The sequence below is a fragment of the Gracilinanus agilis genome, chromosome 3 (assembly GCF_016433145.1).
Source record: "Gracilinanus agilis isolate LMUSP501 chromosome 3, AgileGrace, whole genome shotgun sequence".
Lineage (NCBI taxonomy): Eukaryota > Metazoa > Chordata > Mammalia > Didelphimorphia > Didelphidae > Gracilinanus > Gracilinanus agilis.
Genome location: NC_058132.1, coordinates 482,240,601 through 482,261,313, shown reverse-complemented (window position 1 = coordinate 482,261,313; position 20,713 = coordinate 482,240,601). Strand labels below are relative to the sequence as shown.

Here is a 20,713-nt window from a genome sequence, read left to right as displayed (position 1 = left end):
CGATGGGGACTACTATAGTGCAGGGCTTGAAGCCCCTGAAGAAATAGGCTTCCTTTTACTTAATAATTAAATTTTCCTGCTAACATAGTGGAAAAACTGGGTAAAGCATGTTCTATCAGAAAGTCTACACTAAAATGTCATTACTGATTTATAACAATTTAATCCCTAGGTAACTGGAACATTAGTTCTACAAAACAAATCAATTCTGCCCAATTAACTGAGAATGTTATTAAACCAAATGTATACAGCCAAATGTTTAATCTAATTGGGAGTATTCCATATTATCCTTGAATCACACAAGTATCTTTGGTTTTTATTTATTATTCTAATAGAAGTAAAATTTCTAAGAAAAAAATGTGGAGAAAATTAATAGTAGACAGCAAACCTCATTTGCTACTAATTTTATCAGAACAAGCCTGCTGCAAATGTATTGATAGATGGAGCACCAGCCTCCCTGGGATTCCATTTGTTCCTATGGTGCTATTAGCCAGAAGAGGAAAATGTTCAAAGGCAGCTTCTTCATCCAGTTAATTGCTACAATGAAACCAGTCTACGGTGATGCCTTTTTTTTTTCATTCTGACCCACTTTTGCAGAACAATATGGAGCATCAACAAACGGACAATCTATTTTTTAAAGTAAAGTTGAAAATCATAAGGCAATGGGGAAGGGGGGGATGTTGATTTGGTTGGTTTTTAAAATAGGAAATCTGAAAGAGAAAAATTGTAAGAATAATATTCAAGAAGTTATACAGTATTACTGGTGCCTCAGGAAGCCAGAATTTTCAAACATTTTTATGATTTCTATCTGAATTATGACTAGATTTTGTCACAGAATCTTTTTTCACCCTCAGTGGGCTTGGTAAATGATAACCTTCTGATTTAAGCAGTTGCATTGAACTAGGAAATAAGAGTTGACACTTCTTTTTATGTGCTATACACATAGTTTTTTTTTCTATATTTGAGTTCATCATTCACTGTTGAAGTGTTTCCATGTTTCCTACCTTTTTATTTTTAAAAGAAAATTATGTCAGAACTCAGATTAAAAACAAAATGAATAACTCTAAACCAATTTACTTATTCATAGACAAGATCCTGAAATATTTATCTCCTCTGATATGGTCTTTTTTAAAAAAAAAACAGATGCTCAGGAAATGCTTGTTCAGATATACTGAATCTACTGGAAGAAGGGAGGGGTTGAAAACATCATGAGCCTAAATTTAAAAGTAAGACATGGGAGAATAAAAAAAAAGTTTCTATGTCTAGTTTCTGTGACAAAAGGTTGAGGGAAAAGGAGTAGAAGGAAAAAGGACTTGATCTGAAGAAGAGAAAGAAATTGTTTTGGTGATTTGGAGCAGTGATATGATGAATAAGACTAGAGACTGAATGTAGGGAGAGGAAATTTGGGAGAAAATGAGGAACATTTGAAGGAAAAGAATTTTAGATTCAGAGTCTACTTCTGGCTTCTATCAGAGAGATTGAAGAGGAAGGAACAAGGTTAAAGAGGTTCAAAAATCAACAGATTACTGAGGAAATATGAGATGAAAAGAGACTGACCAAAGGATTGAGATTGAAGGAGAAATAAGAGGCAGTATATGGTAAGGCAAAAGAATGTCAGAAAGGGTAAATGGGACAAATTGGATGGTAAAGTGAATTGGAAGATTAGCTTGACAGGTTGGAATTGGAAATTGGACAGGAAATGGAAGTTGGTATTAGAGAATATGGAAAGCAAGGCTGCACAGTAGAGTCATGAACATTCATCTTCCTAAGTTTAAATACAACCCTCAGGCACCTTTTGGCTATATGACCCTGGGAAAGTTACTTAACCCTATATGCCTTAGTTTTCTTATCTGTAGAATGAGCTCGAGAGAGAAATGGCAAACCAGCCCAGTATCTTCCAAGAAATAACCAAATGGGATCTTGAAGAATAGAACATAATTGAAATCACTAAGCAACAATTAGAGGATATGGAAGATAATAGCATTTCTGTTAGGTGGAACTATCAAGTAATTAAAAGATAATAATTGACTACAATGGATTTCCAGACATGCTTAAGGACAATGACTAAACAACCAAGTGCAAACAAATAGGTAGTTTTTTAAATAAGTAAAGTATTTGTTCAATATGGAAAGTATCTTTAATTTAATTTATACTCTCACTTCCATTGAGTGAGTGATATTTGTAAGTCTGCCATGTAACCACTATCTTTATTCCACTAATAGACTTTCCTGCCTCCTAGAAGCAAAGACCAAGGACTTAAATGTCTTTGCACATACCAAGTTTTTGGGTTTGATAAAATATTCATAAAGAAATGGAAATTTTCACCTAATGTGAAAGTCAGGAAATTTGTGTTTTATCTACAGCATGTAAAGTGGAAAAGTATGAAATAAAAGAGAAGGGAGAAAACAGCTATATGTTTAGAGAAAGAAAGAAAGAAAGAAAGAAAGAGAGAGAGAGAGAGAGAGAGAGAGAGAGAGAGGGAGGGAGGAAAGGAAAGGAAGGAAGGAAAGATTTGAGGATCTTTCTAAAGAGGGGAAAGCTTGATGCTGAGGAAGAAAGAAATGTGTCTTTTAGAAAGAGGTGTCAAATGCTTGGTCAGAGGGCCACACCCAGATTAAAACACTCTAAAGTGTAGCCTGAACCTGATTAAAATATAGTACTTATCTAATTTAATTAACTGATACACTTAAAATATATAAAGATGTGATTTTCTAAGTCACTATGTGACCCATGAGGATATTTAGAAATGATTTAGCAGCCATCATTTAATTAGAGTTAAAGTAGTCATAGAAATTATAAAATGAAGTATACTCCTATAAGAGTCAAAGGAAAAAGAAACCAGTAGCAGTAATGAATGAATTCCTAATGGAGAACAAAATAGAAGTTATTACTGACCTGATAACAAAAAAGTTGTCTTATATTTGTGGATAGTGTACTCAAGACAGAAGAAAACATACCAAGACTCAGCAAAATATATGACAATTGAGCTCTAGTGACTTACATTAGCACAAGTTATATTGCCATAAGGAATCTAAAACGTATTACCACTTACTACAAATTCTTGAGTAAGAAAGGACCACCAGACAAAGGTTGTTTTCTTCAATGTTGCTCATTGATTGCAAGAGATACCAAAGAGAAAACTGGATTTGGGAAGTAAACAGTTGGTAACTGAGAATAGAATTTGGGCTTTTGGAACATATCTTAAAATATAAGGGTGACAGACTCCTCTTGAGGATTAGAACACATCTACCAAAGGTTCATAAAAATGTATTTGCCAGGAGTCCTGCAAATCTGATCAAAAGGACTTTAAACTAAAAGGGAATGAGAGAAACTGCGTATGTATATCCACCAAATTGGTGTCCATAAAGAGGAGCTATGAAGAAAGAATAATCATAGTTGATATACTCATAAGTGACAAACAAGCAAAATGCCAAAAAGGAAACACTAACAAAAGCTATGAACTCAATACAAAATGACTGAAGTTTAGATAACCACCTAGATCAAATAGGAACCATAAAACAAGAAGAATTATTAGACCTCATAGTTAACACTGAAACTTAGTGAGACAAAATTTATGACAATGTTTCTCTGGATGGGAATCCCCTATTCAAAAAATAGGATAGGTAAAGGAGGTGATGGAATAAAATTTTTTAAGCAGTTTAGTCATGTAAGAAAATCTAAAAACAATGAGAGAAAACATGGTAAAGAGTCTTTAGGTAAAGATCAATGAAAGGAGAAACCTAAGTGATTTTATCATTGGAGAATGCTACGGACTTGGATAGAAATAAAGGTATGAGGAGTTCAAGAAACATGTCATAAGCCTCAGTAGATGTGTAATTATAATGATGATAAAAGGTTGCATTTATCTAGATCTCAATTGGAGTCTGTCTATTTGTCTGTCTGATTCTCTCTCTCTCTCTCTCTCTCTCTCTCTCTCTCTCTCTCTCTCCCCCATTGGAGAGAAAATAACAAATTCCTAACTTGTTTCAATATGCTGATAAGCACACAAAGGAAGTTAACCAAGACGGAACAGGATTTTGACCCCATGACATTTGAGGACCTAGTGAAGGAAATAGAAAAATTATCCCAGAGAAGAGAAGATATTAGAAGATAGGACATCAACAACTATCTTAATGATAATTTCATCCTTCACAAGGTAGAAGAACCTGGAACTTTATATATTCCATTTGATTCTCACTATAAAAATGGCAGTCAATTACTTGGAGGGAACCTAAAAAAATTATGGTAAAGAGTATGGTATAATAAAGTATGTACGGTAAAAAGCCTTGAGTCCCTGTCATCATGGAAAGATCAGAGGAAGGGAATGGGGATGCTTGTGATAGAGAAGAAAATACTCTGAAGATCATGAGAGCCACGTTTAAGTATTAGATAGGCTGTCAGGTAGAAGAGGAATATGATTGCTACTGTTTGGCCTCAGAGAATTAATCCAGGAACAATGGGTGGAAATTACAAAGAGAATGATTTAGACTTGATTTTTTTTTAAAAAATAAAACTAAAAAACCTTACAATTAGAGCCATCCCAACCTGAAATGGACTTTTTAAAGAATGGCCATTCCCACTTATTGGAGATCTTCATGCACAGGCTGGATGATCATATTTCAAATATGTTATAATGGTGTTTCATTTTAAATACAGGTTGGATTAGTTAACCACTGAGGTCCCCTTTTAATTCTCGAATTCTGTGTTATTCAGATGGCTGAAGAAAAAAAATGCACACCAAAAAAAACTTTCATTAGTTTGTACTCAAGTACAGCTGTACTCAAGTCTCATCAATTCTAACCATAGGAAGACAGCTTTAAATATCAACGGCCTTAGAATCTATCTAGTCCTCCAAAAGACCTAATTTAAAACTCCACTTTCAAAATGGAGCTGCTCTAATCAGAAAACTTAAAATTTATCATGTCAGTACTCAAATGAAGAGTCAAATGGCAAAAGAAGAACTAAAAGGTGATCGCATTAAGGAAGAGTTATAGCTAAAATGAACCTAAAAACATTGGGGCACTGGTTCAAAATGATATCCTATGGAGTGACTCCAATTAATCTTATCTGGACCATATTCACAAGCTAAATCATATTACTCTTGAGAAGAAACAAATAATACCTGTATTTGCACAATTCATCTAATAAACATTTTCTGACCGAGTATAATAAAAAACATATAAGTGCTTCTCTATTATATTAAGTATGGTTCTTACCTAGAAGGATGAATAGCATTGGTATAGTTACTCCAAAAATCAAATCTCTGGTTTCTATAATAACAAGCCTGACTTGCTCCAAATGCATATTGGACAAAACATTTCCTTTACACCAAAAAAATAAAGATAAGAAAACAAAAGACCAACCTTGGTCATGTGGAACAAACTAAGAAATTAAAAAATGGTTCTGTAGATAAAGAGTGAGTTGTTTCAGAAGCAATCATGGACATTCCTAAATATCAAGGCTTAAGTAAATTACTTTTTCAACTACTGGAAAGAAAAGCACAGTTATGATAAACATAGGCAACAATGCTAGAGAACAAAAAAGGATTGTTTAAGATTGACACCCTCTACCTCCATATTAGAGAATGCAACATGCCTCATCCTAACTTGCATAACCCAAGAAATATTAGGCCTATAACCTAGTGCCTAATCATATATCAGAAGTGAATAGATCTTGATTTGTCCTACATGATATCTCTTCATTAACATTAAATGGAAAAATAATTACTTATTCTCAGGAGCCTATCCCCTAGAAATTGTGCCTGGAAGCTTAGCATTATGGGAATTTGCCTGAGCATCTTGGAGGAGGTCCTAGTCTGATCATTAGTATCAATCAAGCAGCAAATATTTATTAAGTAAATATTAATTAAAGGAAATTTACTAAATACTAGGCTCTATGTCAAGCACTGGGATGACAAAGGAAGACAAAGTAAGACCACTGCCTTCTAGGCACTCACACTATACCAAAGATTCTCCTCTTACAAATAAGAAATTGTCAAAAGAATCAGTGTGGAATAGTTGAAAAATGCTGAATTGAGAGTCAAAAAATCTCAGTTCTAAGCCACTCCTAATATCCATGTTACTGTAGGAACTAAGTTCTGCTTTCTTAGTCTTAGTTTCTTCACTCAAGAGAAGGAATTGGATTAGATAACTTATAAGGTCCGTTCAAACCCTAAAAGCATGATCCTATTTAAGAAACCAAAAATATATTTATAGAAATAAGTGGAAATTTGAATAATTTTAAGGGTATTCGTTGCTCATGGTATAGAATTCTAGCAGTCAGACTACCAGGAGTTACTTTATAGAGCTAGACAATAATATAATTCATTTGGAGGAATCAAAGGTCTAAAGTTTCATAGGAAATAATTTTTAGAGTAGGCATTATAAGGGAATAGAACTTTTTGGCCCCAGCTTATATAGTAAAGAAGTAATTTTCAGAATTATTTGATAGTAGTTCAAAATTGAAAGTAAATCATGGAACAAACTAAAAAATTAATAAACAGAAACAATCAAACTCAATAACCCAGTCTACCTAAACCAAAGAACATAAGCTACTTGGGGAAAGACTTAGTATTCACCAATTAGTATTTAAAAAGTAAGAGAGGAGAGGAGAAAACAGAAGAAGAGAGAAGAGAACAGGAGAGGAGAGGGAAGGAGAGGGGAAAGGAAGGGAATGGAAGTGGAGGGAGGGAGGGAAAGGAGGGAGAGAGAAAGGAAGGAAGGAAGGAAGGAAGGAAGGAAGGAAGGAAGGAAGGAAGGAAGGACCAAATATAAAAGACTACATAATTTTTTAAATTGGGAGAAAATAGATGGGCATCTTTTAAAACTATGTCTAGGAGAAAAATTCTTCGCTAAACAAAGGATAAAGAAGATTTAAATAAATGAAATAATTGTGATTACATAAAATTGGAAGCTTTTGTATGAACAAAACCAGAGCAACTAGCATAAGAAGAGGAGTAGTCAACTGTGGGGTGGGGGGGGAGAAGAGGAAAAGGGGGAAGGGAATCCTTGCATCAAAAGTCTGGTAGCCAAGATATTATGGGAATCAATAGAAATAAAAGACCAACAATTATTAAATCAGTGCCCAAAGGATAGCAACAAAAAGTTTTTTTTTAAAGAAATGCAGAGGGGGCAGCTGGATGGCTCAGTGGATTGAGAGCCAGGCCTAGAGACAAGAGGTCCTAGGTTCAAATCTGGCCTCAGACACTTCCTAGCTGTGTCATCCTGTATAAGTCACTTAGCCCCCACTGCCTAGCCCTTACCACTCATCTGCCTTGGAACCAATATATAATACTGAATTCCAAGATGAAAAGTAAGGGTTTTAAAAAATGCAAACTTTTAACAACCACATGAAAGATTGGTCCAAATCACTAATTATTAGACAAATACAAATTAAAACAATTAACAAATAGGCAAAGAGGTAAAAGAGTCAATTGCTGATGGAGGTGATAGAAAATAATGCAGTTATTCTAGTCAGTGAACAAACATTTATGTCCTCTCAAATAGCTCACAATCTAATGAAGTAAAATGACTAAAATGTCTATGACCTTTGATCCAGAGAGCCACCTTTTAGGTATATATCCCAAGAAAGAAAGATTCATATGGACTAAAATATTCACAACAGGATTTTTGTGGCCACCAAGGCCTTGAAACAAAGCAGGTATTCATTTTTTGGAGAATGAATGACTAAACAAATAGCCATATACAAGAGCAGTCAAATGTGATTGTGCCATATGAAACAAAAATATGAGTAACTCGTAGAAATGGGAGGTTTTATTTGAACTACCATGGTATAAAAGAAGCATAACAAGGAAAAGAAAATATAGAAAAATTTGCAATGACTGTAACAATAAGAAAGAACAATAAATAACTGAATACTGTGAAATTTAAAATGACAAGATTTGGACCCAAAGAAGAGAAGAAGAAATTCACTTCCCTCTTTTTGTTGGAGAGGTGAGACACTAATCATCTGGGATGTCACATATGCTAGGAGATATAATTGATGTGTTGGCAGGTTTCCTTGTTCTCTTTTTTGGGTATTCTGTCTTTGTCACAAAAACTCACTGAGGAGGGTTAGATACATATTCAGAAATTAATGTCATGTAAAAACAAAAGGCACCAATATTTTTCAAGGAAAATAAAAAATGTCAGAAAACTCATAGTCACTTATAAGCACCAAATGAAATCTTATTCTACCTTATATCTTGAAGAGGAAATTCATCAAACAGGAGCATTAATTACCTCACTTTTGTGAAACTTGCATCATAACATCAATGATAAGTCCCTAAATCTAAAGGGCAAAGTGCAGTAGATATAAATTCATAGGAATCAGAGGAAGAGATCCAATTCACTGTTCTCTGCATCCCAAATTAGGGGGGAAATGGGCACTACTTTTTTAAATCAGTATACAACTGCACATTGCATATTAAAATGTTAGCAATTATCCAATAGTATATTTAAATATTGAGTAAATAATTCAACACAAAATTTGGCTGTAAATGTTTTGCCTTTTGTGGTATGTCTCACAAGATTTTTAAATAAACTATTCAGGACTTTGATGCAAAAAATAGCTTTGTAAGAGGCTGCTCTTTCATTTAAAACCTTTCTGCTGAGAATACCATACTTGTTCCAGCATTTGCTTTCGATAGACAGTGTTTAACTCCGGAGCCATAGTGTTGGAGCCCTCTATCTACTTAAATTGATGACAAGAGACCAATTTCCCATTTTTGTGTTCCAAAGGTCCTAGCTACACAAAATATTGGCCTTTTTTCCTGTCAAAAACCATTTTGGGGAAAATATGGAGCTTCTTTTGGCATAAGCTATGCTCATACAGTGCCAAAACAAGAAGCAAAAGCACAAAAATTCCAGTCAGCCAGTGAGTTGTGTTTTGCCTATATAGTGCCAAACTAACAGTTTGACTGATTTTTTTTCCTTACTGATTGGTTTTTTGACTAATGGCTTAGCATCATGAGGATATAACCTCACAAATCAGAAATAAAAGTTCTTCCTCTTCCTTAATCCTATCACACATAGGCTTTCACTTCCTTCTCCATCTAATTTAATAGAGTATGCTAGAGGCAGCTAGAAAAGCTAAATATATGCAGTTAGAACTAGAGATGGGAGATCCTGGGTTCAAATGAGTTTTCAGACACTTCTTAGTTTTATGACTCTGGATAAGTAAGTGACTTAACTCCAATTGCCTAGCTCTTACCATGATTCTGCCTTGGAGTCAATATTTAGTATTAATTCCAAGACAGAAAGTAAGGATTTCAAAAAAAGAGTTTGCCACAAAATCACTGAAAGGTATTGGTTGTAAAAAAGGAAGAGACTGGAGAGTCAGGGACTGGTTTATTGTGAAGATAACAAAATTTGGACTATAAATGGGAAAATGTGAGAAGGAAAAAGGGGGAGAAATGCAGAGAACACTCTTTGATCTTTGACAATATAGCTCCATTTGTCTTCTAGCACTATATACTATTGCCAAATGGACTACTAGCTATTCACTAATTTAATGTTCACTTTTCCATGTCTATCCTCAATGCCGAGAATGCATTTGACTCATTTCTTCCTGTTGAAAAAATCTCTTCCTTCAAGTACCAGCTCAAATGTTACTTCCTCTCTAAGCCCAGCCCTGATCCCCTTTGGTCAAAGGGCTATATAACTATCAAATGTTGCCATTGTCATCTCTCCAAGGTGTGATCATTAAAATCTTAAGAGACTGGGTTCTGAGTAAGAAAATGAATTGATTGATCAGGCTAGCGATAACCAACGAATTAATCGGTCAGTGATAAATCTTGACATTAGCTCCTTTGAGTCATTAAATACAATTTTGGAAGCTCATTATTTGGCCCTCCCCTAGACATCCCAAGATATCACTATTTGGTAAATAGTCAATGATGAGGTGGTTCATCATTCTCTCAATCCTTCCATGATTCCTTGATGATGATGGGAAATCACAGGCTTAGTCCTAGGATTCCAAAGTCTAAAATAAAAAAATCTAGTTTTGAACAGTTAGAAAAGATTTTGTTCAACACTTTTCAATGTAAGACTCAAACGTGCTGTCCTGATGCCCACATACATTCCTGAACTATACTGGTTCTCATTAAGTAGGTAGAATAAAACTCATAATCTCACTTTTCAATGTTCCTCCCTTCCTAAAATGGAAGATGCTCTAGGCTAAAAGTGTAAAGAGCATTCCTTAAATTTGCTAGGAACAAAAGAATGAGTAAAGAGGTTTAAAGATCAAACCTGAGCATTAATTCAAAATCTGGAAATAAAATAATACAATATGTTAGAAACAAATACTCTCAAAAGCTTCAGGCCAAGTTAGAGGCAGGCTCTCACTTGTCAAATTTTTTTATAGAAAAATTGACCTAGAGCTCTCTTTTATCTCAATCTCATTCTGCTTTGTGACATTATTCATGTATACAGAATATCTTCTCCTCACATACATACCTCCATTAGATAGTGATAACTTTGTAAGATCATTGATTTAGGGCTAGAAGGGATTTTTGAAGACCTTTGAATACAATTCCTTCATTTTACAGATGAGGCAAAGAAAAGTTATTGACTTGCTCAAGATCACACAGATAGGACCTAAAGGGGGATTTTCAAAAAACCCTTACCTTCTGTCTTGGAATCAGTAATATATATTTGTTCCCAGGCAGAAGAGCAGTAAGAGCTGTGCATTGGAGTTAAGTGACTTACACAGCTAGAAAGTGCACAAGGCCACATCTGAACCCAGGTCCTCCTTACTTCAAGATTGGTACTCTATCCACTTAGTTACCCAGTTTCTCCTTGAAGTAGGATTTAAACCTCGGTCTTTCTAAATCCAGCATTCTTATCCAATATTCATTGATGTCCCCCCTTAAATGAAGAGTTTATTATTTTTTATCTTTGAGTTCTTTATAAGTATGTATTTGACTGAATTATTTTTGATTAATTGATTCACCTAAGTGTTATTATATCAACTTGAAAGGTTTTCATACTACTTCTTGGGAATGTCATAAAGATTATTTCTCTTTAGGAATATGTTAAACTTTCTGACTTCTGAAGCCATTTGGAATCCAAGACTAGAACTCTATGAAAATTATCTACCTTGCCCAATGCACTTAATTATCATAAAATGGTATCCCATAGATCTCCTCAAAATTCTCGTATATGTTCCTTTGTTAATGGATGAGAGAAACAGTAGTTTTTAGTATTGTAGGGTACTAAAGATACTAAAGAGTACACAAGAAGAAGCTCACCTGAGAGGGCAGGAGCTCTCAGAAGTAGAAAAAAGATGGGGGGGGGGGGAAGAAAAGGGGAGATAAGGAATAGGGGAGGAAGAGAGCAAAGGAAAAGGGAAGAGAGACAGAAAGAGAGGTAGATATGTATATCTAAATGTGTATATACTTGATGTATAGAAAAATAGACACATAAATGGATAGATAATATGTTGAGTGTGTTTATTGACCATGTGCTAGCCATAGTGCTAAGTTCTGTGGATACAAATATAAATAAGACAGTCCCTGCTTTCACTAGTTAGCACTCTTATGGGGCATGAATACCATAAAATGGAACTTTAAAAATGAGTCAGGAGAGACAACATGGTATGGAAATAGCTCTGAGCCTCTAATCTCAAAGAAAGGTCTATCAATACATATTCTCTGTATCATTAAACTGTAGGCTCATTGAGGATAGGAGCTATTCAGTTTTTGTCTTTGTATCCTGAGCACCTAGCTCAGGACCTCAAACACTAGGGTGTTTAACAGATGTTTGACTGAAACTCCAGCAAAAGCTGACCATGTCATTGGGGATATGAGAGAAATCACCTTATAATGCTACCTATAAGCAAAATACCATCTGAGATGTTAGTGCAAGGGAAAAAACTGGGCAAATTGATGAAAAAATTTCTGACAGAGCATCAAAGTCACTTTAGACAATAAACAATGCCAGGGGTCCTCTTGGTGTTGGGTGGTTGCTTTTAAACTGCTTTGTTTCAACACAGCTGTGTTTTCAGCATCATATCAACTATTAGCTCCCAGAGCAGTATCATCTAAGCCAATTGTAATAACAATGGCAACCTCTGAATGCAAAAGGCTCTGACAAAACGTCAATATTTCTTAATCCAGAACATGAATCAAACTCATTTTGAAACCATTCACTTAGTGGAGAGAGCTAATCCACTTTTCACTCAGGTGAAAACAACATATTTCAAGAATTATATGCCTAGTTAGGCAATTGGCTTAATTACCAGTTTATCTTTACATTGTCCAATTGCTCTGAACACATTCAAAAGAAGCACAACGATATTATTTCTGCCATTACTGCTTGCTCTTCTGAATGTCTTATATATCTTTCTGCTCCCACCTTCTCCAAGCCCCATAGTGCTGAGCATAGTATAATGAATCAGCACACACAAAATAGTTATTTGCTAAATGAATGAGTAACAGAAGGAAGATTGAGTTCTGGTTCTAGACCTACTGCTAACCTGTCATTCAACCTTGGATGGATGACTTAACACTAACAATAATTGATAGTTATACAGCTCTTCAAATTTAACTAAGTGCTTTCCAACTAATGACCTTGAAACAGAGGTTCACAGTCACATACCCAAGAGATCACAATCAGTAAGTGTCAAACCAGAATTCAAAGTCAGGTCTCTCCTGACTCAAAATCCAAAGTTCTATTATATTACAATATCCCTCCTTTACCTCCTTAGGCCTTAGTGTCCTCATCTGTAAAATAAAGAAGTTAGACAAGTTAATAGCTATGTTTCCTTCCAGTTGCAGTTCTGAAATTCTGAATCTGTATTTAAAGAAAAGCTTAGAAATAGAGCTAAATGTTCAGCCAAGACTATCACAAAGCAAGATTTGTTAAAATTCTAACTTTCTAATTAAGTTCTCATGGTCTTTAATTCTTTTTTTCTATCATAATGAAATCTACAAATATTTGAAGGCCCAAGTGCCCAGTGGGGGTGAGAGAGGTGAAAATTTTCCAGAACTAAAAAAAGAGCAGCAGCACAAACATACTTATATTTTGCTACACTTCCACTTTATTTATGTGTCTAGGGAGTTTCTAAAAGCTCAGATGTAATATTGGGGGAGGGGTGGAAGAAACATTTTAAACTACTTCTGGATTTCCTGTTATGTCTTCAAGCCTTTCAAGTCTGTAAGCATGAAATGGGAAGATTTGAAGATGCATAAGTGATTTTTTTTATATTTTCTGTTTAGGCCAGAAATAGAAAAAGAGCCTGGCTTGTGTCATATTGGCACTTCCTCTCCTATTCCATCTGGAATCTTGACAAGAAAGGGGGAAAGATGTTTGCATAAGGCAAAGACAAAAAAGAGAAAATTAGTTCATTTGAGGAGAGAAGTTAGCATTTCAGATTTGTTTGATGATTATTATTAGTGTATGTTCTGTGTTCCCCTAACCTGATGCTAATGAATTTTCATCTAGCAAAAATGATGATGATGATGATGGTGATGGTGATGATGATGGCCTTCTGTCTTTCTATAAATTATAAATATGGCATGAATTATTTGGGCACTGTTGATGAATTTATATTGATACATCTACATCCTTCTTTAAAAAGTAATTTTTCCATTAATTACATCTTAAAACAACATTTAATCTTTATTTTTTAATTTGAGACAAATTCTCCCCATCCCTGAGTCAACAAGAAATCTTATGCAGATTTTACATATGCAGTAATATAAAACATTTTTTCCAAATTAGTCATTTTGATCCTCACCCTTTCTTTAAGCTGCTGAATAACATACATTTATAAAGGATCTGAGTGAGATCAAAGACTCATTCAATAATGGAATCTCAGGTTGGGAAAGGATCTCAAAAACCCAATAGTATTATCTATAACTGTTGTTATGTTTGTAATAACAGAAATATTAGGGAAGCTGATAGATTGGCCTGGGCCAGATGTCTGCAGGACACTCTCCTCCCACACAGACAGGCTTGAGTGAGTAGGGAGAGGGTTAAGTACTCCTTGCTCTCAAACCCCTCCCCCCAAGCAGTTCGTTTTCAGTTGATGATGGAGTTCAGGGCTGAGTATCTTCAAGCCAGATTCAGCTGAGGCTAATCTTTAATGATGTTCCTTTTCTCTAACTTATATTCCCCACAGGTCTGATTGAGGACTGAGTAGTAGCTAGTTATCCAAATGTTGAGGGCTGAGATGGAACTTGTCTTCTTAAGCTGGCAACTGATAAAAATCAAGCTTAATGGCAGCAGTAAGCAGTGAGTATCGTCAAATAATTCCCAGGCACAGATATTGAAGATAAAGCTTATATTGATAAAGAAAGGAAGGAAGGGAAAGGCAAGAGGGGGTAATTAGGATCTGGATAAGAAATGAGAAGCCCTGGACTGTCAGGTTGAAGCTGCCCCTACCCCTCCCAGGAGGGAGTGACAAACCTTAGCTAACTTGCTCTCAGTGCTAATAGTAATTGTTTCTAATCTCTATATAACTAAATAATTATTATATTGATGCTGGAAAGGTCTAATCCTACTAGACAGGCTAACTCCTGAGTAGAAACCACAATGGCTTTTGCCCATATGGCCTCTCAGGTGAACCCCCAAATCAAGAGCAGCAAGCAGAAAGAACTGCTCACCTCAACTCCCAGATAACAACTGTTTAATTCCCTCTCCAACTGCCCCTCACCCAAAGTTCTCCAGGGGGCTCCCCTGGAATTCTAGGTGAGGCTTGACCCTGAGTTTTTCAGGAATTCCATTCTGCTATCTTCTACTTTACACTGTGCAAAAACTCCCTATAAAATACACCTCATGATATATCATTCACCCTTTGTTTGAACACCAAAATGATGGAAACTCACTTTTGTCTATGTCGAGTAGGATTCATAGAAAAAATATATAACTAAGGGGTTCATATAGGAATTGAGCCCCACCTCATCACTGACAAGATACTTTAACCAGCTAAGATTACAAAATAATTATTATGAATGAATTAAAATCATCTATTAAGTGCGTACAGTTTATCAGGCACTATGCCAAATAATGGTGATACAAATACAAAATGAGACATTGCCTGGCCTCAAGTAGCCCACATATTAATAGGGTTGACAAAAGGAAAATGGCAGGCATGGAAAAGTGTTTTGGTATGCAAAGTCATTGAGATATTAAGTGGAACAATAGGTCAGTCAGCTAACTATGCCCTTTCTAGATGCTATGGTAGTGTTAAATTGAGCACAGTACCAAGAATAATAGGTAGAAAGTGATGATGGAATGGGAAAGAGGATGTGTATGTTCCTATAAAACTAGGTGGGAATTACAATTTATTATATAGAATGACCTTTAAAGGTCCATTTGTAAAGTATAGCAGCAGATTTGAAAATGGTCAAGGTGAAAGCATAAATGATGTTATGGCTTGCTGGATATAGTGCTATCATTGAGGCAAAATAGTAGGGTGAAGAACTGAGTTAAATTTTAGACCTACCACTTACTAACTGTACATCTAAGCAAATCAATGAAAGTTTCTCAGACTCTTCATCTTTAAAATAAGGAGAATGTTTCAGTTCAACACTTCATAAATATGTTCTTATATGCTAGGTCATATACGATAATATACATAAAGCATTTTATAATTATAACACCACATATAAACATAACATTGATTAATGCTAAATATGTATCAAAATATAATAATAACCAAAAGAATATTGGATATAATGGAGTCAATTTCTTGCCAGGTAATTTCTACACCTGACCATATCTCTGTCCTGCCAAACAATGACTTCATCTTCCATGGATGATCCAGAGCTGAGCCTGTGTCCTGGGGTTTTTCAGCACCAAGGTCAGATCCTTGTTTTCTCTGGGCTGCCAAGCAGCAGAGGTAGGTCCAAAGTCCATCAAAGGATGTTAAGTGTGCTTCGCCATATGAGTTCAATTACATTTCTAACTTTATTTCTCTATTCTGACTTTCACTTCAATGAAGTTGATCTCTTGGGGGAAAAATAAAACAAAACAAAACAGATTTATGGCTTTGCATTGATATTTAGCTAACACTAATGGCAATAACAACTAATACTAATAACTTGAATCCCTGCTTCTGACAAAACTTAGGAGTTCATCTACTGGTTGTGAAAGTATGAGCAAGTCATTTGACCTCTAAATACTGTTTACAACTATTAGCACTATATTACAAAGCAAGTATTAATCTTCAATGGCAGAGGAAATTCCTTACCAGGAAATTCCTACACCAATGAAAGCACAGGTTTGGAGATAGATATCCATAGTAGAAATAGGGATACACACAAATTTACATACATGTATGTATGTATATGTGCATATGTTAATATATACACACATGCACATACATATGTGTACATGAGTGTACATGCGTTTATGTTATACATTTATAAGTGTGTAATTGTGAGATATGTTTATATGTGTGTGTACATGTGTGCATATATATATGTACATGCACAAACACCTCAATAATTGTATATATTTAATATAAATATGTCATGTGCATAATATTGCTTTATAACACACATATTAATGCACATATATTCATAGACATATCATAAATACATGTGATATATAAAATACTCATTTACATCATGCTTTAGGATTTACAAAAGATTTTTCTCTCAACAAATATATGAGATAAATAGTACAGTGATTTTCCACATTTTATAGCTAAGGAAATTTAAGTTTAGTGGCTTATCTATGGTCACCAAGATATGAAGTATAAGAGCTGCCAAAAAAGCTCTGGTCTGCTGCTTCCTAGTCCAGCCCTTTCTGCTCCAACATGCTGCTTCCCATAAGTAAGTCTTGCCTCTGAAGTAAATAGTAAACTTCATCTATAACATTGCTTAGCACTGTACAGAGCCTAAAATAGTACTGAGCACAAAAAAATATTAATACATCAATATATGGGTTCAAATTCTTCCTCTGATAATTTCTTGATCTGTGACCATTGGCAAGTTTCTTAGCCCCATTAAGCATCAGTTTCTCCATTTGAAAATGAGAGGAGTACAATCAATAGCCCTTCTAGCTCTAAATCTTTGAGCATATTAGCCGATTGAATTAATCAATAGAGTAGTCATAGACCAAGTTAATACTGATCCATATATGAAGAATTCAGGTGCAGACTCCTGAGAATGTTCTAAAAGCTGAACTTTTGCTAAATACTCCACTTAGCTTACAGTTAGTCAACAAGCTAGATTAGAAAAGCAGTTTAGATATTGAAACACAAATCTCACCACCTTATTTTTTGAAGGACTGTCATGAAACCCATCTAAATTTGCTTTCATTTAAAAAATATAAGCTCAAAGTATCTGTTAGGAGATGGAAAAATGAAAGGAGAATTACCTCTCTAGAACCATTAAATATTATCACTAGGATACCTAAAGACCATTTCACGGCAGCCCCTCATTTTACAGGTGTGAAAATCAGGAAAGTAAAAAAGGTCCAACTCCAGACACCCATCTATAACATGAGACATCCATACATGAAAAAGTTAGACTAGATAATTTCTAAAATTTCTTCCAGCTCTAATCTTCTGTGGATCTGACAGATTTTAATTTCTGGATCTAAAGAGGAAACTATCAACCCTGTTCTGCATGTGCTTTTATAATTCTATTGGCTTAATTTAATCCAATTAAACTAGTTAGTATTGAAAAAAGCTCTTCCCCACTCATACTGCATTTTCAAGGCAAGTTGTATTTGCTTTTTAAAAGTTCTTTTCAAAGTCATCAAAGAGAAAATTATTTCAAAACTGTGTCTTAATGTTCACTAATGCATTTGACATTAAAATCAGTGAAAGCTTTGTGGAAGATAGTAAATTATGAGCATCACATGCAATTTTCTAAGATCCGTTTATAAACATAGGCAACTAAGAGGTTTCAAATCATTTGAGAAATAGCTCTATAATTTGTGACCCTATATTTTTCAATTTTATGCATACCATAGAGCAGAATTTTAAAATAACTTTGAATTTCTCCTAGTAATGGGACTTCTGTCAACTAGTACTCATTCAGGAAACATCTTTGTAAAATGCCAATTCCCATTACTACTCTTAAAAAGTTTAAAAAGGGTAGTCTCAAAGGATTTTTCAAGAGGGCAAGACCATTCAACTTCTAATTGGGCCAAGTGAAAATACATCCTGTAAAAGAGCCTCCATTATTTCTTTTGAAGTCATTGTCTTCTAAGCTCTGGCTCAACAAATTTCAAAAAGGTTAGCAAAACTTTGCTACAATTGAATGCCCTATGTACCAGCTGACTAAATAAACACTATCAAATAATTTGTGTTAAATATATAAATACCTAATACGGTTGTTATTATGATGATATATTCCCCTGAGTATATATTCTGGTTTTGTCACTTTTACTCTCTCTTTAAGTTTGGGGAAGTTGTTTAACTTCTCTAGACTCAGTTTCTTCATCTGTTGTAATATCATTTTATCATGCAAAATGGAGTCCAGAATGAGTGACACCCAACAGTTTTAGAATTTAGAATCAACCCAGATGTCATGAGCCAGAGGGCAAAAAGCAGTTACTGGAAGGACTATAAAAGAGAGAAACTGGAACAAGAATCTCACTCCTGAGAAGGGACCTGGGTGGTTGGGAGGGTAGGCCAACCAAACCTACTTAGGCTATCTGCATCCTATTCCAATAGTTATCACATCCTCAAATTCTGGACAAAATCGTGCTATATATTAATCATTGAACATCAAAGAAGAACAACATCAAGGCTCTGACTATCTAGTTAAGGCCAAAGGTGCCTGGCCTGGCCAGAGTGCCACAGAGGGGGAAACCTCTCCAGCAGACAGTCTTAACCTGATTGCCCTTGATTGACAAACCTGATCATCAGTAGCGTAGTGCAGTTTTCCCAACACCCCTTTCCTTCAACCCTGTTCCTTTCCCTGAGTTGTTACAATTAAATCTTAAAGTCTACTTAGGTGAAAGTTATTATTGTCCTAAGGATCAATAATCTTATACTTGGGTCTGAGAGAAGGGATTCCTCAAGCAAACCAAATTGCAGTCATCGACATTATCCATTAGTCTAGCTTTATCCATCAATCTAATTCCAGGATAAGCTGTCAGAGAAGCTGTGTGATCCAATTCACAGCTTCTCACTTGAACACTTATTCCTGGGCACTGCTAGATGAGAGTTGGGTGTTTAGCTGAGCTTCAAATACTTTGTGGGCCCCAGTGTTCATGTAGGCTTCCCACTTTCACTCAGCCCAGGTCATTGTACCATCTGAGGACCTTGGGCCATCTCTCCATCAGGCCCTATCCAGTATCACCATACCACCTATAACACTATAAAATAAGAAGTGTTTGACTTGATGACTTCTCACATTCTCATTATCTATGATCAATGATGTGTAGGATGAAGTTGTTAGACTAAGTAGTATCTAAGAACACTTAATTGTTCTTCAGTCTTATTGTTGTTCAGTCATTTCAAATATGTCTGAATTCTGTTGACACCATCTCGAATTTTTTTGGAAAAGACACTGGAGTGACTTGACATTTCTCTCTCTGGTCCATTTTACAGAAAAGAGAACTAAGGCAAAGAGGGTTCAGTGACTTGCCCAAGGTCACACAGCTAGTAAATGTCTCAAGCGAGATTTGAACTCAGGTAGATGAGTCTTCCTGACTCCATTCCTGGTGATCTATACACTGTTCCACTTAGCTGACCATCTAAGAACACTTACAACTCTAAATTCTATAATCCTGTAATCCTATTTGTGTGAAAATGGAAAACTGGTAAAGATGATCCAAACAATATCTAGGCACTGGTGTTTTTCAATCAAATCATGAGATAATTCTAGTAAGTTAACTCCTTCCTGCTAAGCCCATGACAATTTTTCAGAGGCAATAAAAAGCTTAGCTTTCCTTAAATTACTTAAACATTATAATACCTAAATAAACTCAGGACTTTCCACATCTCTGCTAACAAAACACAAATGCCCAACTCCAGAAGGTACATTTACAACTTCCCTTAATCACAAATGTCCATGAAAGTTTTGGATGCAGAGGGGAGGGAATAGAGGAGTTGCACTATTTATTTTTGTCCTTATGCCTGCTTTTTTTAAAAAAAAAACCCTTACCTTCTCTCTTGGAGTCAATACTGTGTATTGGCAGAAGAGTGGTAAGGGCTAGGAAATGGGGGTTAAGGGACTTGCCCAGGGTCACACAACTAGGAAGTGTCTGAGGCCAGATTTTAACCTAGGCCTAGGTCTGGCTCTCAATCCACTGAGCTCCCCAGCTGCCCCCATGCCTGCTTTTTTAAAGCTTTATTCATATACTGATGTACATACTTTCTTTCCTGGCAATTAACCTTTCTTCTTCAAATGTAATTCAATTTGTAGCGATATTATCCTCCAAATAATACTCTCTATTGCCATTATAGCAAATCTTTTTTTTTGGTAAGAGACTTTAAAAGCTTAGTTAATAGAGATAAAGCATAGAAAATGAAGATTTGTAATGTTGTCTGTTGCTTAAGGCAGTCATTGTCTCCAGATCTCTTTCCATTGATCACTATGGAGAGTGATGATATTACTGAAAATATTTTTATCAAAAGAATGTTACTAAGATCGCACATCTTTTTCAAAACATCTTGGGGCAAAAAATAAAACAGAGATAAACTAGAGAGAGAGTGGGAAAGAAGAGGGGAAAAAGAAGGAAGGAGAGAGACAGACAGACAGACAGAGAGAAAGAGAGAGAGAGAGAGAGAGAGAGAGAGAGAGAGAAGA

At 35.3% G+C, this 20,713-nt stretch overlaps 1 protein-coding gene across 1 annotated transcript in view; it reads right to left on the bottom strand.

The window, feature by feature from the left end:
- OCA2 (OCA2 melanosomal transmembrane protein) overlaps positions 1-20,713 on the bottom strand; it is a 236,259-nt gene that overhangs the window by 47,765 nt on the left and 167,781 nt on the right. The gene's annotated exons all lie outside the window — the stretch shown is intronic.